Consider the following 19336-nt stretch of genomic DNA (forward strand, 5'->3'; position numbering starts at 1 on the left):
TCACTGTGGCACAGGCCCTGCCTGCCAAGAGCAGGTCCACTACTGATACTCTCTGTCCCCAGGGCTGCGGTCTGCGGCACTCTCCACCTCGTGGCCACAAGACAGGCTTGCAACATGCCCAGCACTGGAGGAACCCAATGCCCAGTCACTATCAGAGAAGAGCCCGCGCCTGGGGAGAAACCTTCAAGCTCTGAACAGGACTGGCCCCACAGTCCAGAGCCAGTGAGGGCTGCCAGGCAGAAGGTAGGCTCCTTGGCCCTCCAGCAGAGGGAGCACCAGCACACATCAGCAAGGCCACAGGAAAGGTCCTGGTTACTCCTCAGAGTGCTGAGGCCCAGGCGCTGGGCACGGCTCTAGAGAAGGCTTTAACCACACGTGGACCAGACCCCTGGGCAGGGTGGGACGGTGGGGGGAGTGGATTCCCTGGGGGATGAGGGAGGGGGCTGCTGGGTAGTGTGGGGAGGTTGGGCAGGCCAGCGGGGAGGACCAGGCTGCTGCAGGCAGGACGGGCTGTTGAGGACCAGGCAGCCATGGGCGGGGAAGGAGGATCAGAGGTCCAGGAACAGAAAGGGCGGGGCGGGGAGGACCCAGGGGTCTGCCACTGGGGCAGGAGGTCCAGGCTGCCGTGCTCCAGGGACTGGATAGCCCGGGGCGCGGAGGGCCATGGGAGGTGGGGGCTGCAGGGTAGCGCTGCGGGGAAGACCAGGAAGCCACAGGGCTGCGGGCTGCAGGAGGGGTGAGGAAGGCAGCGGGGCGGGGCGGGGCGGCCCTTGCAGGCGACCAGGCGCCGGCAGAGGGCGCAGCTGGCTCCAGCCACATGCAATCCTGGGCTGTTACCCTCCACGGGCAGGGTTCGGGCTGGGGTACAGCTGCCGGACCTCGCTGGACAGAACCCCAAGAGGATCACGGGACTTCCCAGACTAGTCACTCCCAGCAGCAGCCAAGTCAAGTCGGGTACCAGTAGAGGACAGGAGATGGCCGAGCGCAGGGTCATGCTGGCCTGGCCTGCACTGGCACTGGTGCTGACCCTGCTGCTGCTGCCCCTGCAGACCCGCTGCGGACCCCGGTCCACGAAGACCACACCCGCCCTCACCCTAGGCGGTGGCTGGTCTGCAGACCTGCCACCACCGGGCAAGGAGCTCCGCACCGGAGGCCAGCATCCCGTGGCCAGCCTGCTCGTCCTGATGTCCGTGCTGGTCCTGCCGCTCATCCTCGGCTGGGGCGCTGCCTGCCCGGCTGCCCAGCCTGGCCACAGCCACCGGACTGCACCAAGGGAAATACGCAAGGGAAACGCCCCCCTCAGGAAAGAAGATCCCCAGGCTGAGCGGGAACCTCTGGCCTCCCAAGAGATGGAGGGAGAGAGGACGTCCTTCCAGCTGGGTTTAGGACTTGGGTGCCTGCAACTCCACCTCGGGAATCAAAAGAGACCAAAGTCACAAAATGATCAGGTGGTGTGGGAAGGCAGGATGTTCCCAGGCAGAGCCAGCAGAGTGGCCGCCATCCCTTTCCCAGGTCCCCTGTGGCACCTCTCCAGCCCTCCTGCTCCCCTCTGGGAAAGCATTTGCTGTTTTGACTTGGGCCAGCAAAGCACTGCTGGACCATGCCAGTGTCTCCTCCATCCTCCTCCCATCCCACTGGACAGTGCACCCACAGCCCCCGTCTAGAGCAGGCTCCAGAGAGCCAGGACCGTGACCCACACAACCTGCGTGTGCTCTTTATGTTTCCATGTGTGGTGAATAGTCAGACCGTTGGCCAGCTAGACTTCCGGACATTTAAGAACCTCTATCATGAAGGGAGGTGCCGCAGTCCGGCTGCAGCAAAATAACCGGGGGGTGACGAGCAACTTGTGTAGGTTGAAACAGCAGGAGTGGGGGCCGTTTAAAGTAGGACAGGAGGGGTAGATATACATCCCACACAGCTCATCTAATTAACATAAACTAGATACAGCAGTCAACCAATAAGGAATCTCCACACTTAATGACTCGCTGGAGTTACTTCGCCAACCACTCCCTCTGGCAAAATGCCAGGCGCCATCCTGACTTGTTCACAGACCCTAACAGGGAGGAAAGGTGAATTGGGGTCTGGAGAGGGAAGAACAGAAGAAGGCCCGAGGCAGGCCTGAGCCCTGTCCACCACAGGTGCCACTTTCCACCCTGTGGACAGGCCTGACCAGGCTCCCACACACCCCTGCAAGCATGTCTCCAACCCCACCATCCCCACCTCCAACAGCAGCCCCACAGCCTGCACATGGTGACCTCTCCACACCTCCGAGTCTGTCTCCACCCAGGGAACTGGGGCTGGCTGGGGGACAGCACAGAAAGGGAGAGCCAATGACCCCAAGCTTTTTTTTTTTGTAGTTGTAGACGGGCAGAAAGGCTTTCTTTTTCATGCAGGTGAGGGTACTAATCAGAGTGGAGCTCGCTCCCAACCTCAAGAGGCCACAGTACACTCAGAGAAGGACGCCACCAACATTGACCCTAAGAAGGCTCAGCACCCACCGGAACACGGCCGGGGTGCACAGCCCGCAGGACTGTACAGAGAGCTCCCGGCAGGCTGTGGCTTAGCCCCACACCTGCCTGGCAGGTGGGGCACTGGGCCAATCCTCAGCACCTCATAAAAATAAAATAAAGGCAAGCTCTCCACCTACAGCTACAAAAGAAATTTTTTTAAATGCTTCTGGATACTTCTGAGCAAATAAAAGGGCCTACTTTATTCCTCAAAGGTCTCGCTTGTTCAATACAAAATCACCAGAAAGCCATTCGTGAAAGAAAATACAACGTGTATATTCACTGTATATGAAAGCTATGTACCTTGTCATGTCACAACATACACAGTACACACAACAAGAAACCACCTTTTAAAGTCACGTGACAGCCACATGCGCAATCAGACGTGTCCCAAGTTGAGGATGACCTCAAGCAGTGACTAACAAACCACTGGTGACGACCAGGTGGGCAAGGTAGGTGGCCACAGGCACCTTGATCTTATCAAGTGACATCCACTCAGTGCCCACAGGGTCACCAAGCCTCACCCTGAGGTGCTTCCAAGGGCAGAATCGAGGTGTGCAGAACACAAGAGACCCAGCCTGGACACCACCTTAGGGTGCGGACGAGCCCTGGCCCCAGCAGTGGGCAGCCACCAGCCCGGACACTGAGCTGTGGCCTCCTCCCCAGAGGAGAGCAGAGCAGGGGGGGGAGGCCCAGCCAACAGGCCACACACATGAGGCAGCAGGTCTCAGAAGTTCCAGAACCTTCTAATCCCTGAACCTTCACCAGACAGGACAAACCTAGATCCAGACCACAGAACGGCAGGCAAGAGGCAGCAGAGAAACACAGTGTCAGTGGGCACGCGGGTGTCCTGGAAGCCCGCGGGGGCAGCCAGCCGGGACCACAGAAGCCCTCTGCCCATCTGGGCCTGCCACATCCTCCTCCCGAGACTTGGGGCCATCCCAGGACGTGGAGGAAGGACACTCAGGACCTGCACTGAGCAGCGGCAGTTCTGGGGTGCCGCCCACCGGGGCTAGTTCCAGGGAGGGCGGTGACCCGGAGGGAGGCCAGCGTGGTGGCAGGGCTGGGTTGCTTCCTTCCTCGGAGGCCGCGGCCAAGAGCTTATTTTGGAGCCTGGGCTTCCTGGTTCTCATCATGCCGCAGTGAACACAGGGAGGACCCAGACGCATCCAAAGCCTCGGTGCTGACAACCAGGTGACGCCAGCTCCCCGAGCCAGGACCCAGGGAAGGAAGGTGTGGGGACAGGTGGCTCCTGTGTGGAACAGGAGGCTCAGGCTCCCAGAACCCGGGTCTGGAACTGGGCTGCTGTGGGGAGGGAGGCCGGAGAGGCGCCTGTCAGGGCACAGACCAGCACACCGCGAAGAACAGGCAGGCCTCGCAGGTGGCACTGGGATCCGGGTTAAGGTGACCACAGGCTCCACCTCAGGCCAGGAGCTGCTCCTGGACTGGACCTCCCAAGACTGGCTTCCAAGATGTCGCGAATACAGACAAACACCTCTACGTCCATGCCCATGCCTCGTCCCTCTCACCATCCAGGGGCATGCAGTGGAGGAGAGGTGGCCCAAGAGCTCCCCTTCAGAGAGGGCGGGAGCAGGAGAGGGAACAGCTGCTGGGCTCAGCCTGCTCCAGGGCCCGCGCCCCTCAGCTCCAGGCTGCGCAAGGTCCAGCTGTCCCTCCACACCCTGCAGGAGCGCAGGATGGGGAACGTTGGTCTCTACTAAGCAGAGAAGAAGAAACAGCCATCTTCCCTTATGGGAGTGAAATACTGATGCTTCAATTAAAGACAAAGCAATTCTGCAAAGGATTAAAACAGCAGAAACCCAAATCAGTGTGGCAGAAAGTCGAGCAGATGGGCCTTGGAAGGCCACTGGCCTGCATCCAAACTCCAGCCCAGCATGCTGTGATCTGCACACGTCCACTCCTGCAGCCACCAGGACCACCATACCAGAGACACTGACCATGCTGCAGGCAGGCTGGTGACCAGGCTCTGGCCCTTTGGAGCCACCAGGTGCCAAAATGCACAGTCCCAAGAGGAAGCTGGGAAAGTGCCACCAGTACACCCACTGCCCCTCTAGGCAGCAACAGACCAGGCCACTCTGCCCACTTGGCATGACAGTTCACACCCCTAAGAAGGGCCATTTCACCAACCTTTTCTAGTTACCATGCCCTCACAACCCTGTAAGCACTAACCTGTCCTAAAGTAAAAACCATCAGGGTCAAGGGCGTGGCCTGCTCCTCTAAGAGCCCAGCGAGGGCAGACACATCACAGAGGAGCTGGCCTACACAGCAACACGCACCAACCCTGAGCTGTGAACCTGGACAGCTGGGGCACCTGGCTGGTGGGTGGTATAGGAGGCTACCTGGGGCAAAGACAGCGGATGTCGGAGTGGGCAGGAGACTGGGAAGGATGGTCCAGTGGGCACCAGCCAAAGTCCACGCACTTCAGGATGGCACTCCCCCAGGGAGCCAGTGCTACCGACACCACTCCTGGCACCCAGAGGGCCTGATACACAGCAGGCGCTCAGAAGACTGCTCACCCACTGCAGGAGCAGCCGGGACAGGACCACGCACCTCAGGCTGGGCCAGCAGCACACACCGCACACCCGGGTGCCTGCTCGGCCCTCAGGAGGCACAACGCAGACGCTCTTCCGCCCCCAGGGAGGAGGCACCACGGCAGTTCAGGGGAACTGTGAGGCTCTAACGGCACAACAGCTGGCAACCCAGGGGGGGAGCTCAGGAGAGGCCCGGACCTGGGACAGGCCAGCACCAGGGCTGGTGCCCACCGACGCATGGACAACGAGGGTCCCAGTGGCCACCAGAAATGCAGGGGCAGAAGAGCCATCAGATGCATGCTCGGGGCGGCAGTGCCCAGGTACCAGCTCCAACCTCTCACCTAAGGAGAGGCTGCACCTTCAGGAACCTCGTCAACCAGCCAACGGAAACAGACCACAGGACCACGACACCCCGGGAACTGGCAAACGCTGCGATTCAGGGCTCCCCACCTCCCCAGGGGCCGCGTGTGGGGCATGTACAGCACATCTCACAGCCTGCCAACGCTCCCCAAGGGACGAGGCTGTGGAGTGGGAGACTCGTTTTGAAGGAGAAGGTATCACGGGGAGAACGCCGTTTTGCCGTGTTAATGTTCAACATGGGGAATCCACTAGGAAACGCGCTGCACTCGCAGAGTGAAGGTGGGACCACGGCCATCTCGCCGAGGCAGAGAGCGCCACGCAGTCAGTGCTCCTACTGTCCATGGCCAGCCAGGGAGAGAAGGGAGCAGGGAGCTGCTCCAGATGAAGACTGGGGTGAGGGCCACGTCAGCCTGAGGCGCCCAAGGTCAAGGACAGACGAAGCTGCTGCCATGCCACTGTCCAGACCTCACAGCCCACCGGGCACCAGAGACGCTGGGCACCGATGGGGAGGAAAAGCACCAAGGTCGGGGAGGAAGAGGCCACCACAGGGTCCTCTCTCCAGCAGCCACGGGACCGAGCAACAGCTCCCCATGGCCACAGCAAGCACCTCGGAGGGACCCTGGAGTGGGACAAAGCAGGCTGCCCCACGACAAGGCCACTCCAGCCGACCTCAAGCCACACAAGGTCACCTCCACACAGGTCAGTCGGCTAACTGGAGAGCAAACGCGGACCGTGTAGGAGAAAGGAGAGCAGGACTGCGAGGTGGAGAGCTCCTCTGGAACACAGGACGGAACGGAAGAGACACCGCCCACGTGGAGGTCCAGAGCCTCTCCTGGGAAGACTGAAAACAAATGCCAAGGCCAAAGAGCTAAGCCAGAAAACTGAAGGAGCAGAACCTGCAGGGCCCCTCTGGTGTCCTGGGCAGGGCCGGCACCTGCCCCGGGGCCTTCTCCAGACGGCACTGCCTCAGGTGTGCAGGGACCTCCAGGTGCTACGCCCTGGAGGCTGGAGCTGGAGAGGCAGGGCATTCCCTGGGTGGGCAGAGGGAGGCGGGCCCTGCCTGCCCCTGGCCCGAGGCTGTGCTCCTGGGGGTCCCACTGTGGGCTTGTTTCTTTATTTTGGAATTTCAGGCTCGCGGGAGCTGACAGCACCCTTGTTTTCCTGCTGCTGGGCTCTCTGCTCCCAGGCCTCCCAGATGGACACGAGGAGACACGCATAGGGACATGGACACCTGCGGAAGACCCTGGGGTCACGAAGCACCCGACCACTCACCCCCTCCAGCCCTCCATCCTGGGGCAGGGAGACCTCCAATGCGCAAGCAGCTTCCCACAGGGACCTGAGCCCTGGGAGCAGAATCCCACAGGAGCACTTCCCTCCTGCCTTAGCCTTGGCCCTGAGAAGCCGGTCAGGAGGGCGAGGGCTCCTCCCCCGCCCTGCCGAGGGTGCGGCCACGCTTGGGGCAGGCCGTGCCTGCTGGCCATTTCTTTCCCACCTGGGGCTGCGTATCGACCAATGGTCACCCTCTACTCCCTGGGATATGTGAAGGGCCCATGGTTCTAAGCCTGGGGCTGGACAGGAGAACTCAGGAGTATGATGCCACCCCCTGAGCTGGGCCTTCCCTGGCCGGGCCTCCCCACACCCATCTGGCCATGCCCGGGCCCTGTGTGCCAGTCTGTCCTCACTCGCATCCCACCTCCTGCCACACGAAGGCAGTACTCCAGATGCTCTCCGTCTCTTGCCCTGTTCTAGCCCAGAGCCGGTCCCGAGTGGTCCTCATTCTGGAGCTGCAACCCTGTCCTGCAGGTGAGCATCTGGGTGGCGCCCACGTCCCTGCAGCCCGCTGGAGGTGTCTTTGGGGCAGGCTCCTAGAGCAGAACTGCTGGGCCAAACGTTAAGTGTGCGGTGGCTCTGCAGGTGCTGTGGTCCCAACAGCGCTTCACGGCTGCTCTGTGAGCCAGGAGAAAACAGACCCTGGAGAGGCCCCTCTGCTGAGGCCCCTCGCTCACGCCGGGCGCAGGCAGCCACCTCATGAGGCCCACACGCTCTGCTCCGCGAGAGGCCACCCAGGCCCCGGAGGCAATGGGGCACGTCAAAGTCCGGCCTCAGGAGCGTCCCTACTGCACCAGTAGCACAGAGGAAGGCGGTGCCAAACCCCCTCCGAGCCCTTCCGGAGCCCCGGGGACCCGCCCTGGGAGGGAGGCACGTGTCTACACAGGACACTCTGCCCACGTCAGAGCTGCGGCACCTGCACCTGCAAAGGAGTGGAAGCAAGACGCGCCACGTCCACACCCCAGAGCACCCCAAGCCACTTGAGCCACCAAGGCAGCTGGCCACACAGCAGCCCCAGGACCACCAGGGCACGGAAAAGGCAGCCGGGGCAGACATCGGTCGCCCAGGGTTGGGGCAGGGTCAGACCAGCAGGGAAACTGCTGAATGGTCCACCTCATGGCGAGGGGCATGTCCCCATGTCCTGCAGGTCTGCCCCAAGCACTCGAGGATGAGCTCACCAACAGCCAGATCCTGTCTGCAGCGTGACTGCTCCTCCCATGGCAGCAGGACCAGCAGATCACCAGGCCAACTCGCCCGGGGACGTGAGAGCCACGTGGGGCCAGCACCGCCCTGTCCTGGACTCTCACTCGGCCAGCGGAGTCCAGCAAACCCCAGCAGGTCCAGGCCACGTGGGCTCAGTCACTACTAACCAAGGGAAGGCAGGGCCTCGGGGCAACAGACCCACACCCACCACACGGCTTTGTGCCACACCACGTGACCACCACGCCACGTGTCCCTGCCGTCATGCCACAAGCCCAGTGCACATGTCCCCTCTGCACGCCATGTGTGCCCAGTGCCCCGTGTCCCCTCTGCTGTGCCATGTCTCCTCCTGCTGTGCCACATGTGCCCACAGTGCCACATGTCCCCTCCTAACCTGCCACATGTACCCATGGAGCCACATGCCCCCTTGCCGTGCCACGTCTCCTGCTGTGCCACGTGTGCCTACAGTGCCACGTGTCCCCCTGTCCTGCTACATGTGCCCACAGTGCCACATGTCCCCTCTGCCATGCCACATGCCCCCTGCTGTGCCACGTCTCTCCTGCTGTGCCACATGTGCCCACAGTGCCACACGTCCCCTGTCCTACCTAGTGTGCCCACAGTGCCACAGGGAGCTGAGCAGGAAGCTACCTTCTATGAGGGGTCACGGTCACCACAGGGCAAGCCGCCCACTGCAGGGCAGCAGGGCTACAGGCAGGACCCCGAGAGCAGACCTGAAGTCTGTCCCGGCAGCACACACAAGCCCCAAGGGTGGCTGGTCGCAGACTGACCAGAGGGTTCCTTGGGGCCTGCCCGGAAGCCACCGAGATATCATGGAAGCTGTTCTCATAAGGTTTCAACAGCGGTTAGATCTAGGTTGGACTCGGACTCCGGCTGTGCGGCTTGAAATCCGCCTCGGGCTGTGAGCCCACCTCTCGTGGAGGCACTCCACCCATGCTTCATCCTGCACTCCCCAGGCCCACTCCCATGGGCGGCGAGGCGTGTTCATGGTGCTGCTACTTCCCTGGCACTGGAAATTCAGACAGAACGTTCTTACGTGAAGCTCCGGTAGTTCTAAAGAGAACAGAGTTTCCGTATATTGGGAAAGAAAAGGCGGTCCCTTCAAGAATGCAGAGAAGCACCGGTACTGTAACGGGGACGTGCAAACCCCGTGCACAGGTGACAGATTCCGCTCCAGAATAAAATGCTGCTGGGCTGCTATCTGGGGTGGACAGCAAGCCTGAAAGGAGTGAGCTTCAAAATTACCAAGACCAATAACCCTGCATTCAGTGTGACACGATGCTCGCCCCCGGGACAGCAACGGTGCCATCAGCAGAAGCAGAACTCCACCTGGGCTCACACCGCAGGGTGCACGTGAGTGGCAGCCTCTGCCCATCAGACAGCCCTCAAAACCCTCCTCAGAGAGGTGTGAGGACGCAGGCACCTGCAGGACCCACACCTAAGAATGAGGCGCCCAGCCCAGAGGCCAGCACCAGCCGCCCCAGCAACCAGGTGCAGCATCTGACCCCAGAGCCTCCCAGAGCCAGGAAGGAGTTCCCTGACACCCCGATGCTGCCCTTTCTCAAGGGAACTGGTTCCTGAGCAGGTTAACTAACCATGGCTGGGCTGGCGTCCTGGGAGCTATACTATCACTAGCCAAAAATGATAAGAAATTGGGTTTCTGGTGCTGTAATCAAAAGCACAAGGACACATGACAACCACAGGCTTCTGCAGTAGCAAAACATGCTACTGTAAGTCACCAAAAGTTAACAACTTCTGCCTTGACCTCTGCATCAGTAGAGGCCGGGTTAGCTGAATCCTAACTGGTTCTGTGTGGCCCCTTGTGATGTCTCTAGGCTTACAGAGCTGCTCAGTTCAAGAGGATGGACAGCTAGTCCCTAGCACCAAGAAAGTACAGAGAAGGGCCAACTCCAGCCCGGAGTCTTGCTCCCTAATTCCACTGCCCCAGACCCCACCCCAACCCTGCTCGGCTCTTAAGACCCCCCCCCCTTCCTACACCCTGTGTCTTTCCACAGAGCTGAAGGGAGGAGAAAGAAACCTCTGTGCTGGCCTCACAAGGCCTTCAAAGCCAGCTGTGGACTGAGCCATCTCCCCTGTGGGGTAGGACTGCTCAGGGTTCCAGGACTGGCATTTGCCCTTGGAATACACAGCATACTTAATGCCACTTACAACAGTCCCCTGGGACAGGACAAGCCTCAGAAGCCACTAAGTCACCACCCCATCTCACAGGCAAGGGGCCTGTGACAGATTCAGAGCAGTGCTCGAGAGCTCCCCAGATGCCAGGTCTCACCTGCCTGCTTCCCTGCCCAGCCCTGCCCGAGAGACCCTTCTCCAGAGCTGACTCTCTGAAGCTTCCACAGTGGATCGTCTATTCTGTATGCTACCTGGCTGCGTCTTCCAAAAACTTCCCATCTTAGCCAAAGTGTTCTCATCTTCATGGAGGTGTATTTCTTCTCCCTCAGACACTGCTGTCATTTTAGGGGACACTTCAACTACACGCAGCCCAAAAGGCATGAAGTGACCTTGGCAGGACACAGCCGGTGTTTCAGGACATGAGCTCCCGTTTCCAGCAGATAAAGTTACTATATTGCACTCCTGTGGTTTTGTAACAATTCTGGATGTTTTGTAAATGTTTCTGTTCTACGAAGAAAAGCAAGGAAGTCTGGAGATAACACAGACATATGGGCATAAATATACGACTGATTCACCAGGCACAGGAGGACCTGGGGGCAGCGTGGGCGGGGGAAGGCCTGCGTTCAGAGGCAGACGACTCAGGTTCCAGCCCCACCCCCACAGGAAAGCAGAGCCACCCACTCCCCAGCAAAAGTGTCCATGAGCACCTGCCTGGGCCAGGCACTGTCCTAAGGCTGCAGAAGAGCTTCAGGGCACCTACCCCGCCCTCCAGAGACCTCTGTCCCCACCACCAGCAGTGCAGGGAGGGCGGAGGGGTGGTGAGGAGAGATGGTGAAGATAACCCGAGGGACTGGTCCCCAGAGGGCACTGGGAGGACAAGGGTATGTGGAGAAATGAGGCCGGCTGACCCTGAGCCCCAGAGAGCAGGAGCCGACGCCCAGGCTGGGGAAGGGGTAGCAGGGGGAGGGGGCAGGCAGTGCCGGGCTGGAGCAGGAGAGTGACAGGGTGTGTCTGCTCGACAGGATCCGATCTGGCCAGGATCAAGACAGGAAGGCCCAGAGCAGAAGAAGAGAGACCGGCAGGCGCTGCCCAGGGGAGCCCCAGAGCTGCTCACAGGGAAAGGGAGGGTGGCGGTTCCCAGAACGGCGGCCTCCAGAGAGCCCCTCGAGACTCGAGGGGGATTAAACTCACTTCACTGGCTGACCACCATCCGGCTTCCCAGATCCTGAGCCTGCGGGCTCCCAGCTCCTCACCCGAAAACCATGCCAATGAGACCTTCACCGGGGACCGTGAGGAGTGACCGACCCCAGGAGGAGCCAGTGCTGCTGAACCAGAGCCAGACGCTGGCCTACGGTGCACAGGCCACCAGCAGGCAGCACGCTCCTCAGGCGCTAGAGGGCAACCCACCCTGGACACGGGAGGGCTCTTCGCCCACACCCTGGTCCTGAGCCACCTCGCACCCACCAGAGCTCTGAGAGCCTTCGTGATCCTGCAAAATTATGACCCACGTGTCAGCAACGTGGACTGGCTTTCTCCCACAGCTCCTGCCTCATCACTCCCTGCCCAAGAAGCCCAAGGCGGGTCACACCGTCCCCCGCTCCCCACCCTTCGCTCACCCTGCAAGACCCCACTTCAGAGGGAAGCACACAACACAGAGGCCAAGCAGACTGCCCGGCAGCCCTGGCCAGTTCTCCACCACGTCCACCAGCAGCTGTGCCCACACAGCAAAGGCCCCACAAAACCCCACAGGACGTGGCTCCAGACCGCTGTACAGATGAGTGTGGAAGCCACCCACACGCCAGGAGGGGCGCACCCAGCTCTTCGGGGATGCAAGCTCCTGACTCGCGACCCTGCCAGACCCTGCCAGACCCGACCCTGTTAGGATCTCGGCGCAGCTGCTTATCTGTATCCCTGAGAACAACCGGTAAATACCATGTTTCCCTGAGCCTTACCAGTTGCTCTAGAATGAACTGAACCCTGAGGAGGTGTCACAGGAACCCGGTCTACACCAGGGTCAGAGTTCTGGAGGCCTGGATTTGCAACTGGGGTTGAAGCAGGGGTGCCTGGGGGCCAAGTGCTTAACCCAAGGGACAGGTCATGGTCCCCAGGTAGACGGTGTCAGCACTGAACTGGCTAAAAAGAGGCTGGGCTGTCTGTGGGGAGACACTGCCACCTTCTGAGGTCAGATAAGTGATCACGCTGAGTGTCCAGCAATGGAAACTGAGCCTGGGGTATGCTTCCTACTCGGTCCCCCAGCCCCCCAACACCTGATCCCTGGCCTCCACAACACCAGTGCACACCTCTCCTTTCCCCCAGCTCCACCGCCACCCTGTGTGGCCCCACCGTTACCATAAAACCCCAGCCAGCACCTCGGGGACGCTGTTCTCTCTCCTGCCTCCCTGCGTAAGATCCCCGCACAGACACCTGGTGCACACGGCCCTCTAGCCCCACCGCCTGGATGGGGGTCCGGCTCCCTCCACAACTCCAGCAGCGCCCCCACACGGCTCCTTTACCCAGAGGTGCTATGTCCTCCCTGACGCAGTCCTCACCCCGTAGGCCTAGCACACACTGGCCTTGGGGACACCCGCCTTGCAGAGTGGCCACCTTGCAACGCACCCACCGCAGCTGCACTTCCTCTAACTCACTCTAGCTGTGCCACAGGTAGGGTGATTCCAGGGTGTCAAGGCACCCTGCCGGACTGCCTCCCAGAGTTAGTCCACAGACAGCGCCCTCCTCCTCCCGTCCCTGGTACCGTCACAGAGGACACTCAGAGAAGGCTCCCAGGAAAGCCTGCACCTAGAGCCAGGGGTGGGGGCCTCAGAGCTCCCCGAGCCAGGAGGCACTCGGCACTGACAGACAACAGCTCCGACTTCTGGCCCTCCTGGTCCCACGGGCACCTCGGGACCCCAGACCTGAACAACCAACACGCTGCAGACCACAATGGAGCTCAGGCAGCCCACCAGGCAGAGCGCACCAGCACCTCAGGCCTGCCCTCCCAAGTGCACAACTGGAGTCTCCCTCCAGAACTCTGGGACGGGGTCTTCGGGACCTCTGAGCAGTGTAGACCAGGTGAGTAAAGGTGCCAGTGTCCCCAGACACTAGGGAAACGTAGAAACGAGGGAACTGCTTTAATAAAGAGAAATTCCATTTCCACACATCTTCTGCAGGGAGATCAGCCCCACTGGCCTAGGAATGTGCAGCCACTACTGCCACTAACCAGACTCCCTCCAGCTGCAGTCCCCCAGGCTGCTCCCTGTCTGCCCTGAAGCAGCACCCCCACTGTTCTCTCTCCACCCTGCAGGAACCAGCCAAGGTCGACTCCAAGGGGAGATTCTCCAGCCCCTCCTCAGAATGAAGAACCAGCCCCCATTTCTGGATTCCAGGCCCCAGGACCTCCTGCAGGCCTCTTCTCCAGCAGACCCCTCTTCTACAGTGTTGCTAGACACCCCCCACCCCGACAGTCCCCATGTTCCGCCCAGCCTACGGTCTCTCTCAGCTACCAGCAATGTGCAGAAAGACTCACATATACACCCGTGGCCCGGCTTCTTCTTGCACCCGACCTTGAGTTCCATCCAGACGCTAACCTCTCCACTCTGATGACTAATCATAAAAATAATAAGCAAGCAAACCCTCTCAACTGCTGCTAGTCAGGTACTATTTCCGGCACTCTGCGCTAGCTCAGTCCATCGACTCCACAGCTCTGCGAGACACAAGTTGCTGCTCTCCTCCCTGACCCATGCATGAAACCGCAGCACAGGAGCCTCCAGCAGCCACCCAGGACACACATCCTGTAGGTGGTGGGACCATGACCCCACCTGGAACAGGTGACTGCTGGGCAGAGCCTCCTCAAGCAGCCTCAGCCTTCACTGTCCAGCCCCAAGATCCAACCCCACCCAGAAACCAGCCCTCCCGGACCTCCAGGGCACTAGTGCACAGCACCCCTGAGAGCCGATGAAGAGGAACCAGACTGCAGGCATGAAGGCAAGTCACAGTGACTTTATTGTGCTTTACTTACATTCCCCTTTATCATGAAAGCAAAACAAAGTGATGCCACTGTAAAGGTCTGGCTCTTTGATGAGTGTGAACGAATGCCAAGTGACAGGAAAGCATTGTGTCACCCTCTAATTGGCAACACTTCCCTTGTTAGTAGCATAAAGACAACAATGCAACTTACAAACGATGGCCTCTTATGTGGGCTGAAATACAGTCAGGACTCTGATCTCACCACCCCACCTGGCCGAGGCACTAGCCAAGTCACCTGGCTTCCACCAGGGTCTCTTCACTGATCTCCCAGCTGACCTGCCCAGCTTGCAGCAGTGCAGGTGGGAAGAGCTGACTCAGGAGGAGAGGGACACAATCTGCTTGTGCATCTTGCTATGTGACCTTGAGTAAATGACTTCACTGCTCTGTGCCTAGGTGTCTCACCTGTACCATGGGAATACCAATAATGCCCTCCCTCTGGACTGTCGGGAGAATTAAATGAATTACTACACATACGGGCACATCAATCTCAAGCTCCTAATAACCCAAAAGCTGGAGAGATGGTTGAGATGACAGCCAGACCCTGTCCTTCCCTTGCCCACAACTCCCTGAAAGGGAGGAAGGAGAAATGCAGGCAGGCCCGTCTCCCCAGGCCTTCCATCACACTGGATTAAACCTAAATCCCTGGCCACAGCCTGTGGCTGCATCTCGCCGCAGCCTCACCCCCTCCTGCCACTCCTGCGGCAGTGGCCTCCCTGGTAACCAGCACATGTCGAGGCTTTGCCCAGAGTCTCCTCTGCGCCAGGCCACAGGCGGCTCACATCCTGCGCCCCCCACCAGCTGCTGAACCTCCTCCACCTCCCTGCTCCACTGGCCCTTCAGGGCCTCAGCGCTAGTATCTCCTGGGCATTCTCCTGCGCCCCAAAAGGGAACACCACATGGACAGTAACTACCCTCATCACACTCACTCCTGCCCCCCGCACCTAGGGCGGCACCCACCAGTGCAGGAGATCTCAAGACTCCAAGTGTAAACAAGACAAAACGAGGCTCGAAGCCTCTGCCCAGGGGAAGCAGCTGCCCTCAGTGGACTTCCAGCAGGGACAGGACGCACCTCGGAGCACTCCAGCCCTTCCAGCCACACTGTGATCTCAAGCCCCTCCCACCTAAGATCAGAAAGCCACTGCTCTGGGGCACCCTCCTAAAATGCCTCGCGAGGGATCAGATGGCAAGAGCTGCCAGCAGGACTAACTGAGATGCAAAGACAGGGTAACCGGACATGGCCCTGGCCCAGCAGGTGTCAAAGTGTGAAGCAAAATCCACCCAGCAAGCAACGTGAGGCCCCTTCTGGCCACTGTGTCTCCCTTGCCCACTGCATCATGCCTGGGAACACAGCCACTAGAGGCAGAGGGAGAAATCTCAAGTGTCTCAGTGTGCTACTGTTAAGGGAAACCCTCACTATCTGCTTTCCCCCATTCACACGTGAGCACTAAGTAAAGGATCCTAAGCACTACCATCTCCACCACACTGAACGCGGTCCTGGAAGCTCACATTTCAGAAAGGTGACACAGACCCTCCAACTTTCCAGTACCCTGGACCTCTCCAAGCTCTCTGGTTTCAACTAAGCTAGATAATTTGCCTTAAGTTTGTTATAGGCTGGTACATGCATAATTTCACTGATCAGTCTCGAAAGGCTGATTTCTAAATACCTACTGCCTATTTAAATAATGTTCTTTGGTCCTATGTACTTACAGAGCTAATCACAGCACTTAAGGGAATAAAACTGTTCTCACGTAAAACTTACAGCTAAGGAATTTTGGTAATTAATTAAAAATATACAATCAGGTCTTGTTTGCACCTCTGTATAAGACTGTCCACTATAGCACTGCTAAGGAAACATTAACAATGATGTTAGAACTTATCTACCACCACGCCCATGTTGGACCATTGCTGGGAAGGGGGTGGCAGCTGATGTAACTGGAAGGGGGACTGAGAAGGAGCTGTCCGTGCCTGGGTACCTTCTGAATGTACCACACCTGTGCCTATCTTTTTAACTCTACAAAAATTATATAAAATAATTTTTAAACTGTGATGCTTTGAAAGTAATAACTGCCAGTGGCATTGTAGACTCTGCCATGTCCAGCACTGTGTCTCCAGGTAGGGCTGCCACATGACAAGCCAGAGAAAGTACTGTCACAGGAACGGAGTTTGTTCCGTTCGGTCATTAGACAACCGTAACTTTATTTTATTCCAAAGCTCTAACAGTAGTCCAAATGTTTCACACATGAATTCAAAGAGAAGTGAACTGGCCTGAGCCAAGGTGTGCTCTGAGAACGTGGCCTCTGGGAGCCAGTTCTGCTGCGGTGGCCTCCCAGCAGTGGCCACATGACGCAAGTCATCAGTTTCCCAGCGCAAGCCGTCTCTCACTGCCCCTGCAGAAAGGCTCCTTTTTCCCTTCCAACTAGAGCTTCAAATCTGACCTCAAGGTAGCTGAATGCCCATTTCGGGAACCCTGACATCCAACAGGCTCTGCTCAGAGACAATGCCCTTCTTTCAAAGCCTGAGTTCATCCCTCCAGCCGCGGGATCCCAGCACCCAGCTCAGCATGTCTCATCCAATATTTATCAGGCCCCCACTGTGGGTGTCCATGTGAGGATCTGCCCTGGGGGAGCTCTACACCAGTGCACAGCTGACTCTCTCCTCCAAGGAGGAGCTGTACTGGCCAACCTTCTCCGGGTTTTCCTTCCCCCTTTCCCACCAAGAAACCCTCAGCAACAGAAAGGCAAAAAGCGTATCCAGAGACACCCTGCACCTGCAGAGCCCAGGGCTACTCAAAAGCCAGCCTGGGGTTTTGGAAAATGAAACTCTGGTAGCACCTTTCAAAGGAATAAATTTAAGAGGGAACTAGGGAGACTAAATACATATCTCTATTCACAGTAAAAACCACTGTTGGATCATCTTAATTACCGCGCTGAGTATAAAGCAAGTTCACCGTGAGGCCACCTTTCCTTGCGCTCCGGAATGGAACGGCCTAGTGGCTGGCCTAAGGAGGAAAAAAGGCCTTTATCAGAAGTAAGACCAGAAGCTGGAAGCTGAAAACATTCGCCACCAACAGAACACCCCCGCGCGGGTCTGCCTCCCGCGAATCGACAGGGACAGCTTGGGTCCTCGGCAGGCAAGTCGCGCTCCCACAGGGTCAGCTCCACAGCCCCATCTGACACCTGCCCTCGCACACCACCACGACGCAGTAATTTTCCTGCTGCCTGGTGGACGCGTCAAAATTCACCTCGGGCCCCCAACTGCCCCAGATGGCTAGGAAACGCATCGCGGCAGACGCCCAGCGCCCGAGGGAACTTCCCCGCCCCCTGTCACCCGCGGTGCACAGCGTCCCACTCGGACACTGCGCCCTCCCCTAACGAGGGACGCTGACTGACCGGGGCGCAGTCCCCCTTCCCCATGGGGCAGCCTACCCTCGCTGGGGTACAGGGTTCCCTCCCCGGGGTGCACGCTCTTCTGGGGGCGCACGGTCTCCTCCCTGGGGCACAGAGTCCCTCCCCGGGCGCAGCAGCCTCTCCCGCAGGCACAACATCCCTCCTGGGCACAGCCTCCCCTCCCGGGGGCGCAGCCTCCCTCCCCGGGCCCAGCCTCCCTCCCGCCGCGCAGCCTCGGGTCCGGGGGGCGCACTCCCCGCCGCGCAGCGCATCCCACGCGGACACGGCGCCTCCCGGGAGCGGACGAGTCGCCCCGGGCGCAGCCTCCTCCCGCGGCGCAGCATCCCGGGGGGACGCGGCCCGCGAGGGTCGGCCGGGCCGGGCAGCCCGCCTCCGCGCGGGGCAGCCTGCCCTCCCGCCGCCGCTGGACAGCGGGGCCGGGGCCGGGCCGGGTCGGGGGTCCGCCCGGGCGGCGCTCCGGCCTCAGCACCTGCCCGGCGCCTGCAGAACAGCCGCGCGCGCCGCCGCCCTCACCTGGGCTCCCGCGCCCGCGGCGGTCGGCGTCCGGCCGCGGGGCGCTGCGGCGGGCTCGGTGGCCCGCGCGGCCCGGCCCCGCGCCGCCTCACCCTGCGCTCGCCGCTCGCCGCGGCGCCGGCCCGGCTCGGCCTCCGCGCGGCTCCGCCCCCTCCGCCGCCCCGCCCGCGCGGCCGCGCGCACGCCCAGGGGCGGGGCCGGCGCCGCGACGCCGACGTGCGCGCGCGCCCCCGGCCCTCCGCCAGGCGGCCCGCGCGACCCCCGCGGCGCGGACGCGGAGCCTGGGAGACCGGCGCGAGCGCGGGGTCTGGCGCCCGGAGCGCGCCCGCAGCAGCGGCGGCCGCCCGGCCCCTGCGAGCCCTCCCTCCGGGTCTGGCGCCGCGGCCGTGCGGACGCACCTGCGCGTGGCGCGCGCGGCCGACCCGCCCGTCCCCTGCGCCGTGGGGCGGTGGCGCCCGGGCAGCAGCTCCCTCCAGGTCGGCTCGGTCCCCGCCGAAAGCCGGGGCAGTGGACCGGGCTGGTTTTCCCTTCTGTTCGTTCGTGGGATGATAAAGGCATTGAAAGCTTTTTATTATTATTTTAATATTAAAGCGAATTTAGAAAGACACGCAGGGCCAGTGCGCATCCGGGGCCAGGGATGCGGCCAGCACTCTACGTGCAGGCTGGCAGCTTTCCCCAGAGTCCTGTGGCAGAGCACTGCCCCTGGGGCGGCCAGTGCTGGAGCATACCCTGACCCCAGAGGACGTGCTGCAGCAGCCTGGCATCTGCCTGGTCACTGACAGAAAGGAAAAGCCTGCCATTGGGCCAGCCGCTGACAAGCCCTTCACCCTGCCCGAGGCCCGTGGTGCCCCCGGGGTTCTCCTGGCAACTGAGTGAGAACCAGGACTCCTGGGATGCCTTCCAGGACGCTCCTTAATGAAGAGTGCTCGTCTATTTCTGCACAGAAAACCCCCAGAGCTTGGTCACTTAAAGCAGTAGCTTCTGGTGATCCTGTGGGTCAGCAGCTTGGGCCAGCTCCGGCTAGTTGGCTCATCTCTGCCTCACGGGTTGTCAGCCAACCTTGCTCACATAGGCCCTGGGCAGAACCCATGGGAGGACCCAGGCCACAGGTCACCCACCATCAACAGGCAGACCGGAGCTGCTTCTCATGACCAGGCTCTGTCCACCAGAAAGCAGTTTCATCCTGTGCATAGCGTCTAGTTCCTTGTGTCTTGTTGGCTAGTACAGACGCTGGCTGGGCACAAGTGGACGTAAGAGGGATGCAAGTATGGCCGAGGGAAGCATGGTTCATCAG

The 19336-nt window shown here is 60.3% G+C and overlaps 1 protein-coding gene across 1 annotated transcript in view; it reads right to left on the bottom strand.

Moving 5' to 3' along the window:
- Adarb1 (adenosine deaminase RNA specific B1) overlaps positions 1 to 18109 on the bottom strand; it is a 100239-nt gene extending 82130 nt beyond the window's left edge. The window contains exon 1 of the mRNA XM_071614974.1: positions 18043 to 18109. The gene's annotated coding sequence lies outside the window, so the exon portion shown is untranslated. The remainder of the gene's footprint in view (positions 1 to 18042) is intronic.
- Positions 18110 to 19336: the final 1227 nt, after the last annotated feature.

The sequence above is a fragment of the Marmota flaviventris genome, chromosome 8 (assembly GCF_047511675.1).
Source record: "Marmota flaviventris isolate mMarFla1 chromosome 8, mMarFla1.hap1, whole genome shotgun sequence".
Lineage (NCBI taxonomy): Eukaryota > Metazoa > Chordata > Mammalia > Rodentia > Sciuridae > Marmota > Marmota flaviventris.